Source organism: Macaca fascicularis, chromosome 1 (genome assembly GCF_037993035.2).
Source record: "Macaca fascicularis isolate 582-1 chromosome 1, T2T-MFA8v1.1".
NCBI classification, from domain to species: domain Eukaryota; kingdom Metazoa; phylum Chordata; class Mammalia; order Primates; family Cercopithecidae; genus Macaca; species Macaca fascicularis.
This window is the reverse complement of record NC_088375.1, coordinates 147,114,775-147,128,315: the sequence shown is the minus strand read 5'-3', so window position 1 is coordinate 147,128,315 and position 13,541 is coordinate 147,114,775. Positions and strand designations below refer to the sequence as shown.

At 38.0% G+C, this 13,541-nt stretch overlaps 1 long non-coding RNA gene across 2 annotated transcripts in view; it reads left to right on the top strand.

The window, feature by feature from the left end:
* LOC123567956 (uncharacterized) overlaps window positions 1-13,258 on the top strand; it is a 162,869-nt gene extending 149,611 nt beyond the window's left edge. For both annotated transcript variants that reach the window (XR_012418041.1, XR_006691164.3), the window contains 2 exons: window positions 12,500-12,978; window positions 13,129-13,258. This is a non-coding gene — a long non-coding RNA (uncharacterized lncRNA). The remainder of the gene's footprint in view (window positions 1-12,499; window positions 12,979-13,128) is intronic.
* Window positions 13,259-13,541: the final 283 nt, after the last annotated feature.

Sequence of the window (13,541 nt, the reverse complement as noted above, 5' to 3'; positions counted from 1 at the left end):
TCCATATCCAATACATGAAAAAGATTCCACATTTCTGGGATTTACTGATTTAACAGAGCAAGGAAACATGTTTTCATTAATTTTCCTCGTAGTTGTTCTACTGTGATATTTCAAATGGAGTTTTCATCTAAACTGTGTCTTTCTGAATGACACATCTCCCTTTATTTTCACATTGCACCCACTTCTGGTTTTGTTTCAGGGTGCAGTGTCCTCCATAGGACCAGGTATCATTATCAGTGCTCAGGGTTCTGTTGCTGTTGCCCTCCTCACTGATGTCTGGCTGTATGTAGATGATAGGGGCGGGATGAGGTGGTGAGTGTGAACAAGCTGGGGCCTGGTACCCAGGGTGAGGAGAGTGGAGGAGCCAGAGAGATTTTTTCCCATTGGTAATTTAAGGGAATTGTTTCAATAGGACTCCTGGGTCTCTGCCATTAGAAAGGAAATGAGACTCCAAACCCAAGTTTATCATGCTAATCCTTTCTTTCTTTATTTCCTTCCATATTGCCAGCCCATGATTGTCTCATTCTAATTTGGATTGTTCTATCACAGTAGATATTTTTCTGTTCATCTATAAAGAGGAAAAGACAAAGCTACATATCTGGGATTCAAATCAGAATGGGACTGTCCCTTTTCAGTTACTTAAAATTTTTGAGAAACAAGAATGTAACTAGTATTACTAGAGCTTTATGACTATTTTCATTTGCACTTATCTATGTAAAGTTACAATTTAAACATAAAAATAAAGAACTTAGATTTTTGAGTAGCCCGTGTATAAAATGTACAATATGTGAAATATAAGATAATCGCCAGGTGCAGTGGCTCATGCCTGTAATCCCAGCACTTTGGGAGGCCAAGGTGGGTGGATCACAAGGTCAGGAGTTCGAGACCAGCTTGGCCAACATGATGTGGAACCCTGTCTCTACTAAAAATACAAAAATTAGCTGGGCATGGTGGTGCGCGCCTATAATCCCAGCTACTGGGGAGGCTAAGGCAGGAGAATCGCTTGAGCCCGGGAGGCAGAGGTTGCAGTGAGCTGAGATCATGCCACTACACTCCAGCCTGGGTGACAGAGCAAGACTATTTCTCAAAAAAAAATGAATATATAAATAAATATAAGATATCAGGGTCATTGAGAAGGAGTTGAATGGTTTTATCTTCTTTAGCTTTCCATTTTAAACAGGAAGGTTCCACCAAAATATTGCAAGAGTTGCCACTAGGTTTCTACCTTGGAGGTTAAGAACCTTAGCATGTTGTATTCTGCAGGTTTTTATATTCTCTGAGTGAGAGAAAAAGAGATGAGCCCTTGAAGCCAAAAGTAAGCAGAGATTTGCCAGAGTGGTTCTTCCACTAAGATTTTTATACCATGGGTTGGGTCCTGTGGTTTCTAGTTTGTTTCTTCTGGTTTCTAAACCCCAGTGCCTCTGGCCTCCTTTATGTATGTGAAATAGTACCACACAGGTATCTATAATAAATGACCAATATTTGATGAGATTCAGATCTTTTAAGCCAAGGCATCAAAGAAGACAAGTACATTGGTATGTTCTGACATTTTTATTCTTAAGTCGTGAAGATTGGCTTTAAACCTTTTAGCAGGAAGAAATGATTAAGAAAGACAGGCTTCGTAGGCACTAAGAGAAAGTGGTATATTAGTGCTGTAGCTTCTGGCTGCCTTATCAAATTACAGCTTTAGATAAGCTTCTGCCTCCCAGTTGCCCACTCCCCCAAATACCAGGATTCCACAATTGTTGGAAGCCAGGGGTGAGGAAGAAACTCTTCAAAGATTTCAAGAGAGAATCTATTCACGATTAGTCATTTTATTTGCAAACTGAAGGCACTGGAGTAAATAGCATAATCCTTGCTTAGAGGCAAAATAATATCGTTTTGATATGTCTCTGATCCTTATTGCTGCCTTGAGAATTGGTGACTTACAGATGCTCCCAGTTTGGAGCTCCTATCACAGTGCTTTGTGCTTCTGAAATGCTTCTAATAAATATTTGCTGCATTTGGGTGTTACCGATTTTTGTTTTTCTAACATTAATCAGAACACCTACTATAGAAAGAAATACCTTATGTGGAATGTTTTTCTACTAGAACTCTCAAACTTTTCAAAAGAAGAAATTAGAATTTAAAATAATTTCCCTTGGTTTTATTGTTTTATTTGTCTTTACTTATTTTTTAATTGACGGTAAAAATTGTGTATATTTATTGTGTACAATATGATGTTTTGAATACATACACATTGTGGAATGGCTAAATTGAGCTAATCAACATATCTATTACCTCACATACATCACATGTATACATCAATTTTTATACATCAATTTTATACACACATTTTGTGTGTGTATGTGGTGAGAACACTTAAAATCAACTCTCTTAGCAGTGTTCAACTATACAATACAGTGTTATTAACTAGAGTCACCTTCTTGTTCAACAGGTCCCTTAAACTGATTTTTCCTGTCTTACAGAAACTTTGTATCCTCTGACGGGTATCTCTCTAATCTGTTTCCCCTCCCCGCCCCCCCACCACTGCTCATCTCCTGGTAACCACCCTTCTACTCTCTGCTTCTATGAATTCACCTTTAGAATCCACATACAAGTGAGATCATGTGATATTGGTCTTTTTGTGCCTAGCTTATTTCACTTAATGTAATGTCCTCCACATGCATCCATGTTGTCACAAATAACAGGGTTTCTTTCCTTTTTTAAGGCTGAAGAGTATTCCATTGTGTATATATACCACATTTTCTTTATCCTTTCATCCATTGATTTTGTAGCTAGGCTATTGTGAATAACACTTCAATGAACATGGGAGTGCAGATTCTCTCTCCAACATACTGATTTTATTTCCTTTGGGTATAGATCCAGTAAGTGAGATTGCTGGATTGCATGGTAGTTCTATTTTTAAAAATGTTTTAAATTGTAAATTGACAATTTAAAATTGTATATATTTATGGTGTACAAAGTGATGTTATGTTTTATTAATGCAATGTGGAATAATTAAATCAAGCTGGTTAACCTATCCATCATCTCAAATAATTAACATTTTTTAGTGAGAACATTTGAAATTACTCTTAACAATTTTGAAATGTACAATACTCTATTATTAACTATATTTATCATGCTGTGCAATAGATCTCAAAAAATTCCTTTTAATTTTTTCAGAAACCTCCATACTGTTTTTCATAATGGCTATACTAATTTACATTCCCACCAGCAGCATTCGAGGACTCTCTTTTCTCCACATCCTTGCCAGCACTTATCATTTGTCTTTTTAATAATAGCCATTCTAACAGGTGTGAGGTAATATCTCATTGTAGTTTTAATTTGCATTACCCTAATGATTTGAGTATAGCATTTTAAAATATAGCTATTGGCCATGTATGTCTTCTTTTGAGAAGTGTCTTTTCAGGTCCTTTGCCCATTTTTAAACTGTATTATTTGCTTTCTTGCTGTTGAGTTGTTTGAGTTCCTTATATGTTTTGGATATTAACTCCTTATCAGAAGTTTAGTTTGCAAATGTTTTCTCCTATTCTGTATGCTGTCTTTTCACTCTATTGATTGTTTCCTTTGCTGTGAAAGTATTTTTAGTTTAATGTAATCCCATTTCTCTAGTTTTGCTTTTGTTGCCCATGCTTTTGGGGTCAGAGCCAAAAACCATTGCCCAGACCAATGGCATGGAGCTTTTCTCCCATGTTTTCTTTTAGTAGTTTTACAGTTTCAGGTCTTAGCCATTAATCCATTTTGAGTTTATTTTTCTATATAGTGTGAGATAATGGTTTGATTTTATTCTTCTGCATGTGGATATCCAGTTTTCCTAACACCATTTAATGAAGAGACCATCCTTTCGCCATTGTGTGTTCTTGGTCATCTTGGCAAAAATCCATTGGCAATAAATGTGTGAATTTATTTATGGAATTTCTATTTGTTCCATTGGTCTAGCTGTCTATTTTTATGACAATATCATGCTGTTTTGATTACTATTGCCTTGCAGTAGATTTTAAAATCAGGTAGTATGATGCCTCCTGTTTTGTTCTTTTTGCTCAGGATTACTTTGGCTATTTGGAGTCTTTTATGATTCTATATGAATTTTACAACTGTTTTTTCTATTTCTGTGAAAAACAACTTTGGAATTTTGATAGGGATTGCCTTAAATCTATAGATCACTTTGGGTAATATGGACATTTTAACAATATTAATTCTTCTGATCCATGAACACAGGGCTATTCTTGCATTTATTTCTGTCTTCTTCAATTTCTTTGGTCAATGTTTCATAGTTTTCAGTGTACAGACCTTTTACCTCCTTGGTTTAAGTTATTCCTAAATATTTGTTTTGTCTTTCTGATGCTTTATAAATGGGATTGTTTTATTGATTTCTTTTTCAGATAGTTTGTTGTTTCAGATAGTTGTAGAAACACCACTGATTTCTGTATGCTGATTTTGAATCCTGAAGTTTTATTGAATTCTCTTACTAGTTTTAATAGATTTTGGTGGGGTCTTTAGGGTTTTTGACATGTAAGATCATGTCTTCTGAAAACAATTTAATTTCTTCCTTTCTGATTTGGGTGTCTTTTATTTCTTTATCTCACCTACTTGACTTGCTTTGTCCTTCTAGTACTATGTTCCCTTTAGTTTTGGCCTGACAATAGAGTCCAGGCCTCAACAATCTATAGAGGGAATGACAAATGTCTGTTATAAAGTCACACCTTATTTTAACATTATCTAATTTTTATCATGCCATTGTTAAGTATCCAGAACTTATTTTTTCTTAAAAGTTTTGTTCAGAATTCCTAAAAATAACTATTACATTGCTCCTACTTCACTGAAAAAAATTATTTGGTTAATACTGTATTTGTTATGGGAATCTTCCCACACTTGAAGATGCTACTCTTACTATTACAGTTTAAGACTGAGATCTAGTGGTGAAGAATGAAAGAATACCTGAATAGGCCTGGTGCGGTGGCTCACGCCTGTAATCCCAGCCCTTTGGGTGGCCGAGGTGGGTGGATCACGAGGTCAGGAGTTTGAGACCAGCCTGGCCAACCGGGTGAAGCCCTGTCTTTACTAAAAATACAAAAATTAGCTGGGCGTGGTGGCATGTGCCTGTAGTCCCAGCTACTCGGGAGGCTGAGGCAGAAGAATTGCTTGAATCCGGGAAGCAGAAGTTTCAGTGAGCTGAGATCATGCCACTGCACTCCAGTCTGGGCAACCGAGCAAGACTCTGTCTCAAAAAAAGAAAAAAAAAAAAGAAAGAGAGAATGCCTGGATGATGGTGTTGATAAGAGAGCAACAAAGTGGACACTCGCATATCCTGTTGGTGACAGTGTAAATTGGTACAACTTTTTTGGAGGGCGATTAGGCAGAATCTATCAAAATTTAAAATAAGCATCTATATTGAACCAACATTTCACTCTCTAAAAATTATTTTGCAAAAGTAACTGTACAAGCATATAAGCAAATGTATAAAAGAATGCTCATTACAACATTATTTGTATTATAAAAAAATAAAGGCAACCCAAATTTTATCAATAGGAGAATAGTTAAAATGTATTATGGCACAGCCATGGCATATAACGCAGCTATAAAAATGAATGAGAATGATGTGGGAAGATGCACACAATATACTGATGAATAAAGAAAGAAAAGTAACTTAAAGAACAGCATGTAGTTTGTTTCCATTGTTAGACTGAAATATATACATGTATATTAACAAAAGCCTGGAAAGACATAGGCTTACCTTTCCAACCACACCTGTGAAGTGGGTATGGAAAGTCTAAGGAGTAAATTTCACTTTTGAATTTATATCCTTGAATTACTTTATATTAGGTAGTTTTGTTTATTTTCAAAAATGTTTTAAAATTTGATGAATAAACTTATTGGGAACCTATAAACTCTCAAAAATCATTTGCCATAGGACATTCCATTGTAAGTAATGAAGAAATTAGCTAATAATGAAAATAAAGGACATTTTGATGATTGGATTCCAAATTAAAAGGAGAAATATAAGACATTTGAATATCATAAGAGTCCATCTGGAAAACATAAAAGTAATGTTTTTAATATTGATTTATCAATTATTATTGATAAAAACAATCATGTTTTTATCAATGATTTATCAAATCACAATCAATTTGTGCATGTAGATTGGCTCCTGGGGTTAAACAAGCAGAAATTCACTTAGGTTACCTTTATAAAGAGGGTTTATTCTGGGAGGCAGAGCTTGCAGTGAGTGGAGATTGCGCCCCTGTGTTCCCGCCTGGGCAACAGAGCGAAACTCCGTCTCAAAAAAACAAAAAAACAAAACAAAACAACAACAAAACAAAACAAAACAAAAAAACAAAAAACAAAAAAAGAGGGTTTATTTGGGGGAGCTAAACAAACTGGAATTTAAACTGGGATTACAGAAATTGAGGAGTTTCTGGAGACAGGCTTTTGTCCTGTGTGTCAGCGTGCATTTGTTTGGAAGTTAAGAAAAAAACCAATGAAACTGGCTTAAACAATAAAGGAGACTGAGAGGTTTAACTTAAAAGAAAAAAGAAAAAACATAAGAGGCAAATCTACAATTTCATGACGCTTGATCCAGCAGGTCCAAAATACCATCAAAGACCCAGTTTCTTTTTTTCTCTCTCTGCTATTCCTTCCATGGTATCAGTTTCATTCTAAGGTTAGCTAATTTCGTGATGCCAAAATGTTTACCATTAGCTCTCAGAGATATACTTTCCTATGTGAGCTGGGAAGAGAGAGAGAGAGAGAGAGAGAGAGAGAGAGAGAGAATCTTCTCTAGCATTCCTGACGGAAGTCTTGATATGTACTACGATTGCTTGAATAACATTAACAACCTTGAGCCAATCCTGTGGCCAGTTGACATATTAATATGTTGGCTTAGCCTAGGTCACTGTTTTGCCCTGGTAAAACATGGTGGCGTGGGTGGAATCACATACTCAAAATCACACGGCTGCCCAAACAAAAACTGGAGTTTCTGAGGAGAGAACTAATGCAGGGGAGGCAGACTAGGAGTGTTCACTGCGGTCTCCCAAAGCATCTCTGCTTTTCCTCAGCCATCTGCTCCATTTCCCTGTCTCCACTGGCCTGTTTCTCCTGTTTATAATAATTTCCATTCCTTTATAACTTCAATTTATACTTGGCAATCATGGCCTCTCTCTGCTCACATCCCACTTCCACTTATCAAACTATGACTTTTCAGTTTAAGCTCTCATAGGGATGGAAAATCATTTTTGTCCTTTAAATTCTGCCGGACTTAAACAGAAAGTCCAACAGAGGGATGGAAAATTATTTTTATCTCTTAATTCGTATCTCAAAACTGAGATTCTGATAGGTCCAGCTTATCTTTTTGAACAGGCTCCATGTATGTATTGGCTAGCTTGAGGATCGGTTGTCTGTTGTCTTGAATTAGTCATCCACTCCTGTTCCCATAATCTTTTTTTCTTTTCTTTTTTTTTTTTTTTTTGAGGCGGAGTCTCTCTCTCATCACCCAGGCTGGAGTGCAGTGGTAGGATCTCGGCTCACTGCAAGCTCCGCCTCCCGGGTTCACGCCATTCTCCTGCCTCAACCTCCCGAGAAGCTGGGACTTCAGGTGCCCACCACCATGCCCGGCTAATTTTTTGTATTTTTAGTAGAGATGGGGTTTCACCGTGTTAGCCAGGATGGTCTCGATCTCCAGACCTCGTGATCCGTCTGCCTTGGCCTCCCAAAGTGCTGGGATTACAGGTGTGAGTGACGGTGCCTGGCCTTTCCTGTTCCCATAATCTTTAAAAGAGAGGTGGGGTTTAAGGGAGTCTAGTCACATAATCCAAAGCATGGCAGCCTGGATGACTGTCTTAGTCCATTAGTGCCGCTATAACAAAATACCTGAGATTGGTAATTTATAAAGAGCAAAAATTTATTTCTCACAATTCTGGAGGCTGCAAGTCCAGTCATGGTGCCAGCAGATTCAGTGGTTGCTCTCTGCTCTCAAGATGGCACCTGCTGTAGTATCCTCTAGAGGGGACAAACACTGTCATCACATGGCTGAAGGGCAGAAGGGCAAAAAGGCCTAACCAGCACCCTCCAGCCCTTTTATAAGGCACTAATTCATTCATGAGGAAGGAGTCTTCATGACCTAATCACCTCCTAAAGGTGGCGCCTCTCAGTACTACTGTATTAGGATTCAGTTTCAACATGAATTTTGGAGGAACACAAACATTCAAACTATATCAAGCATCCATTATCGGGCAGGGCATTCCCTGTGGACAGGAACATTGATGAGGCACACCAAATCAAAGGTTGAGCAATCAAACGATGCTCCTTCTCACCTCTTGCTATACAGGTATATGTCTGTTTAAAAAGCAACCCAATTTTACATAAAAAGTATAATTTTACTCTTCGAGTTTCTTCCATAGCCTGTATCATATTTGTTTGCATATATTTAATTTGGGAAAATCTTTGTCTTTTGAAAGTAGAGTTGATTTTTGGAAACAGCTTGAAGTCATTTAGAGATATTTCCGATTAAGGATAATGAAAATAGGTATTATAAATTTGTCAAAAGTGAGGTGTGACTATAAAAAAGAGAGACAAATTATCTTTTGTGGTTCATAAACTGACCCCGAAGGCAATTCCAAGAGGAGTTTTACAAGTGTTTTGAGCAATGACAGCACATTAAATAAATGTATTATCCTCTTGAGGTGATTGCTTCATTTGAAGGACAAAATTCAGGTGTTTGTTCAGGCTAAGTGTGTGTGTGTGTGTGTGTGTGTGTGTGTGTGTGTCCTATTACATCATGATTAATCTTCATTCTATAGAAATGAGAGAAACACTGATCCAAGTTCAGGAAGAGCTGATATTCAGTAGGTAGACCTGGTACAGTGGTACTGGATTTTCATACCTGTGATCCATTCTTATTGAAACCAATGTATACTGGTTGATAAGTATTTTTAGTATTACCCTTGATTAGGGCTTCTACCATCACTCTGACTTCCATTGATAAAAGGAGGAACTGAGGGACTACTCTGTAGGAAACATAAATACCACAGGAAAACTCAAAGGCAAAGGTAAGATCATGAACAACCCAGCAAAGGAGTGCAAAGGCGGACTCCAGCTCCCTGTTGTGCCTGTTCTCTAGCCCCTAATATTGTTATAATCAACATACTTCCAGAAGACCTTGGATTTCTCAACATTTCCATTAAGAGTTACAGGCCAGGTGCGGTGGCTAACGCCTGTAATCCCAGCACTTTGGGAGGCTGAGGAGGGTGGATCACAAGGTCAGGAGATTGAGACCATCCTGGCCAACATGGTGCAACTCCATCTCTATTAAAAATACAAAAATTAGCTGGGCATGATGGTGTGCGCCTGTAATCCCAGCTGCAGTCCCAGCCTGTAGTCCTAAGCTCAGGAGGCTGAGGCAGGAGAATCACTTGAACGCAGGAGGCAGAGGTTGCAGTGAGCCGGGATCGTGCCACTGTGCCACTGCACTCCAGCCTGGGCAACAGAGTGAGACTCCATCTCAAAAAATATATATAAAAATAAAGAGTTGTAGACAGCTGAGAACCATTTAAATGGCATAGCTTTCACCAATAAGCATCAAGCAATGTCCAGTCTGCTGATTCCTTCCTACCAAAACCCAAGGGTGTGGTAAGTATAGCGTCACACTCAGGGAATGGAAGTGTTTTACTTCTGGTGGGCGATGTAGGGAAAAACTGGTTATTTGCCACAGTTATCTAGAATGAGGCCTTCTTTCTTCCTCACACACCAATATCCACTCCCTCATGTATGTCTTTTCATTCTTCACACATTAATATCAAGCAGAAAAGGAGGCTCAAATGTGATGTAATTTTATCTACAGGACACATGTAAGTGTTGAGGTATCAGCATATTATGAGGAAAAAGATCAATTCAGACTGGAATTTGAATTCTGGCCCTGGTGCCTACTCATTGTGTTGCTGGAGGAAAGCCCTTGAAAAGTTTTTAACTTCTTTCAACTTCAGTTTCCTCATCTGTACAAAATAGGCAATATTAAATGAGATAACGCATGCACAGCACTCTTAAAGTTTACCTTTTAGCTTTCCAGGTAAAACATAATTAAAACAGGCAGCTCTTTCACTCCACCTTAGGCCCTGTGGAAGTTTCTTGTCTTCGTTCATCAATATTTGCGTAGGTCCTTCTCTTTGTCAGAAACTCTGTTATCTTTGTCAAGGTAGTGGCAGATAATATGCTTTTATAACCCACTCCAATTTCATCTACATCAATTTTTATACCTCAACATTATCCCTAATATTAATTTCCACCTGCTTTTACCTGTATGAAAATATTGTAGTGGCTTTTCTCAGCAGTTAAACTTTCTATAGGGATGAGCTTGAGTCTAGAAGAAACATAGTTGTCATTGGAGTTGTATATGTTGATACGAGCAGGGGAATGAGGTAGGTATAGGACACTGAGACTGAATAACTTGGCATCCCAAGTTGATAGTTTATAATTTATCCAGGAGTCTCATTCTACACTTATCCTGAAGTCATTCTCTATGATCTATTGCTTAATGAAAGAAGAAATTAATTAATTAAGAATATGTGCAAGGAAGCCCTGGGGTTCCATTTTAATGTAAAATAAGTAGCTTACATCTAGTCAAGTGGTTTTAACAACGTAGTTCAACTACAGTCGAAGCAACCTTGAAAAGCATGGCCTAGGCCAGAGGAGCGTGTCTGGAGACTTTTCTTTTACCGCCTAAACTGTTTCTTTTACCATCAGTTAATGATTGTAGACATGAGATCATGATCTGTAGTTGAATCACTTTTGGGGTCCATGACATCATTTAGATTCATGGCCACAGTTTCAATTCTGAACCCCAAGTAGCCATTTTGTAAATCCTGTCACTGGTCACATGGCTATCACTTCTCTTTTATATACTTGTCTCATTGCCTTGGTTTCATTTGTTTTCGTGGCTCCTTTATTTACCAACCTATTAACTTCTTGCATATGTGTAGTACTCATTTTTGTTTTTCTAGAGCCGAGTACAGTGTTTAGATGATCAATAACTGTTTACTGAATGAATAAAAATCAAAAGAGAACAACAAAAAAAGCTGTTCCTGCTTCAAGACACGATTATTAGACAAACCAGTAGTGTGAAAATCAACCAAATTTTCATCACCTCCACTGATGAAGGATGATCTCCTTTACATGGGGTTGGTTCTAGCTTCCTGGTTAGTTCTTCTGTTTCTAGGTGAAACTCTCAGAAGCCCCTTTTCATGCTGCCTCCTGTTTGTAGGGACCTCAGGTTATTCCTCCTACTCAGTGACACCATCTCATTAGTTTTGCAGAAAGGTGAGATTTACAACTTTTGTAGAAGTTTTCCTGTACAGACTAACAGGGAAGGAAGCTATAACTTCTTGAATTAGCACAACATATTTGCCTTCCTTCCGGCTGCCATAAATTCTTAGGATGACACAGAACCAACATTTCAGATGATTATATCTGGCTTGTAAATTGTCCTCCAAATTGCCGCCTTTTCCCCCTAACCTACACCTGGAGAACTAAGGTATAGGAATAGTTTTGACCTCTGGCCTTAGAGTCAAGGTTAATTGGCAGCAAGACCACATGACTAACCCATTCCTTTCAAGTCAAGCCTTAGGAATTCTACCAGATTATTTTTTCAGAAGTATTTGATTTTTTTTTAACCACAAAGTTTTGTATTGACAAAACCTCTGTTACAAGACTTTGTCCAAAATTCTTCAAAAAATGTCCAAGTCACACTTAACTCTTTGGAAACTAGACTGTCTGACAAAGAATTTGCTAGTGATTGTTAGCAACAGGTAGGTCACAACTGGCCTTGGGACACTTGAAAATTGTACACATTGCACTCTGAATAATAAATTAAAATTTATTTAGAAGAAATATTTATAAGTTAACCCAGTTATGGTTAACAAACCATGAAGAAAATACATTTTATTTTTAGTTTCAAGATAGAAAAGACAGTGGCAGGCTTTAGGCTAGTATGCCTTAGGAAACAAGGTGAGAAGCCAAAGGAAATCTTTCTGTATTTGTATACATTTGAAAGAAGCAGAAGAACGTGAGCTCTCTTCAGGTTGACATCAAAAAGTGACTGTGCATGATTTATAATGCATGCAGAAAACATAGTTACTTCTCAAAACCATTAGTTAGCTTTATTTTGTCCTAGTTTAGAGCCCCAGATAGGAGAACTCCGTAATAAGCTTTTGGGGAGGGACAAATGTTGGCAATCATGCTTTCCAACAAGAGATTTCAGAGAAGTCACAAAACCAAAGAAACCATTTCCCTGGTTTCTTTCTGTTTGCTGGGCAAATATACAAAGCTTCTTGTCAACTTTATAGTCAATTATGGATACCAAACTGGAAAAAAAGAAGAAAAAAAAAAACAGTGAGACACAGGTGACGCTTGAACAATTCTGAGAAGCACTCAGAAAAATTAATGTCATTCATAGAGAAATATGTGCTAAATGCTGGTTAATTTTCTTCTCTGTCATCTATTTCTTCAGTTTCAGCAAACATCATGATGTCAATGAGAACTCACAGGTGCTGCTCCTTGGACAGGACCGGGATCTGAAGGAAGGAGTTTAGAGAGCTTTGTTCCTACTGGAGTGGTCCAGCAAGTTGCTTCACTTCTCTGAACCTCAGTTGAGTTTAGAAAGTGTCTTCAATGCCCCAGTTCAGCTTAATGTAGTCCTTGGATTGTCATACTCTCTGCCTAGATTAAAAACATCTGAGGTAAGACATAGAAAGAAATAAAAAGTTTAACTCTTTGCCAGTTAAAGAAGAAAGGGACAGAGGGAAGGAAAGAAGGAAGGAAGGAAGGAAGGAAGGAAGGAAGGAAGGAAGGAAGGAAGGAAGGAAAGAAGAAGAAGGAGGAAGGAAGGAAGGAAAGAAGAAAGAAGGAGGAAAGAAGGAAAGAAGGAAAGAAAGAAAGAATGAAAGAAGGAAAGGAAGGAAAGAAGGAAAGAAAGAAAGAAAAAGAAAGGTGGGTTGCTAATTTATAGACTCCCCGGGGCTACACACGGCTCCTATTTTCCCAGCAATGATCCTAGTCAGGAAAAAGCAACAGACACTAGGGGCAGCTCAGCTCACCTACCCTGTCTCTCACCTGAGCTCTCTCATTCTTATTTGGCAGGGACCCCTGAGGATCCATCGCCTGTAACTGGACTTCAAAACACTAACAATCCTCAGAACAAGGATGACTGAAGAAAACAAAAACAAAAAAAAAATCCCCTAACAATCCAAGGCAAAGTCAGACAGGTCAGGTTCTGCTTCTTAACCCCTTGAATACTATGCATTTAAATAAATGTATTATCTCAGAGAAGAATGTTTGCTCACTGTAGCAGAGAAACATTTGCCTCCACTGTTGTGTATAGATAGTGCTTTAATACGACCAAAATATTTAGAAATTATTCTTTTATCTTTTTGTGATGTAGAAGTTTTTTGTTTTTCAGACAGGGTCTCGCTCTGTCACCCGCACGAGTGTAGAGGCGCCATCTCAGCTCACTGCAACCTCTGCCTTCCGGCCTGAAGCTATCCTCCTGCCTC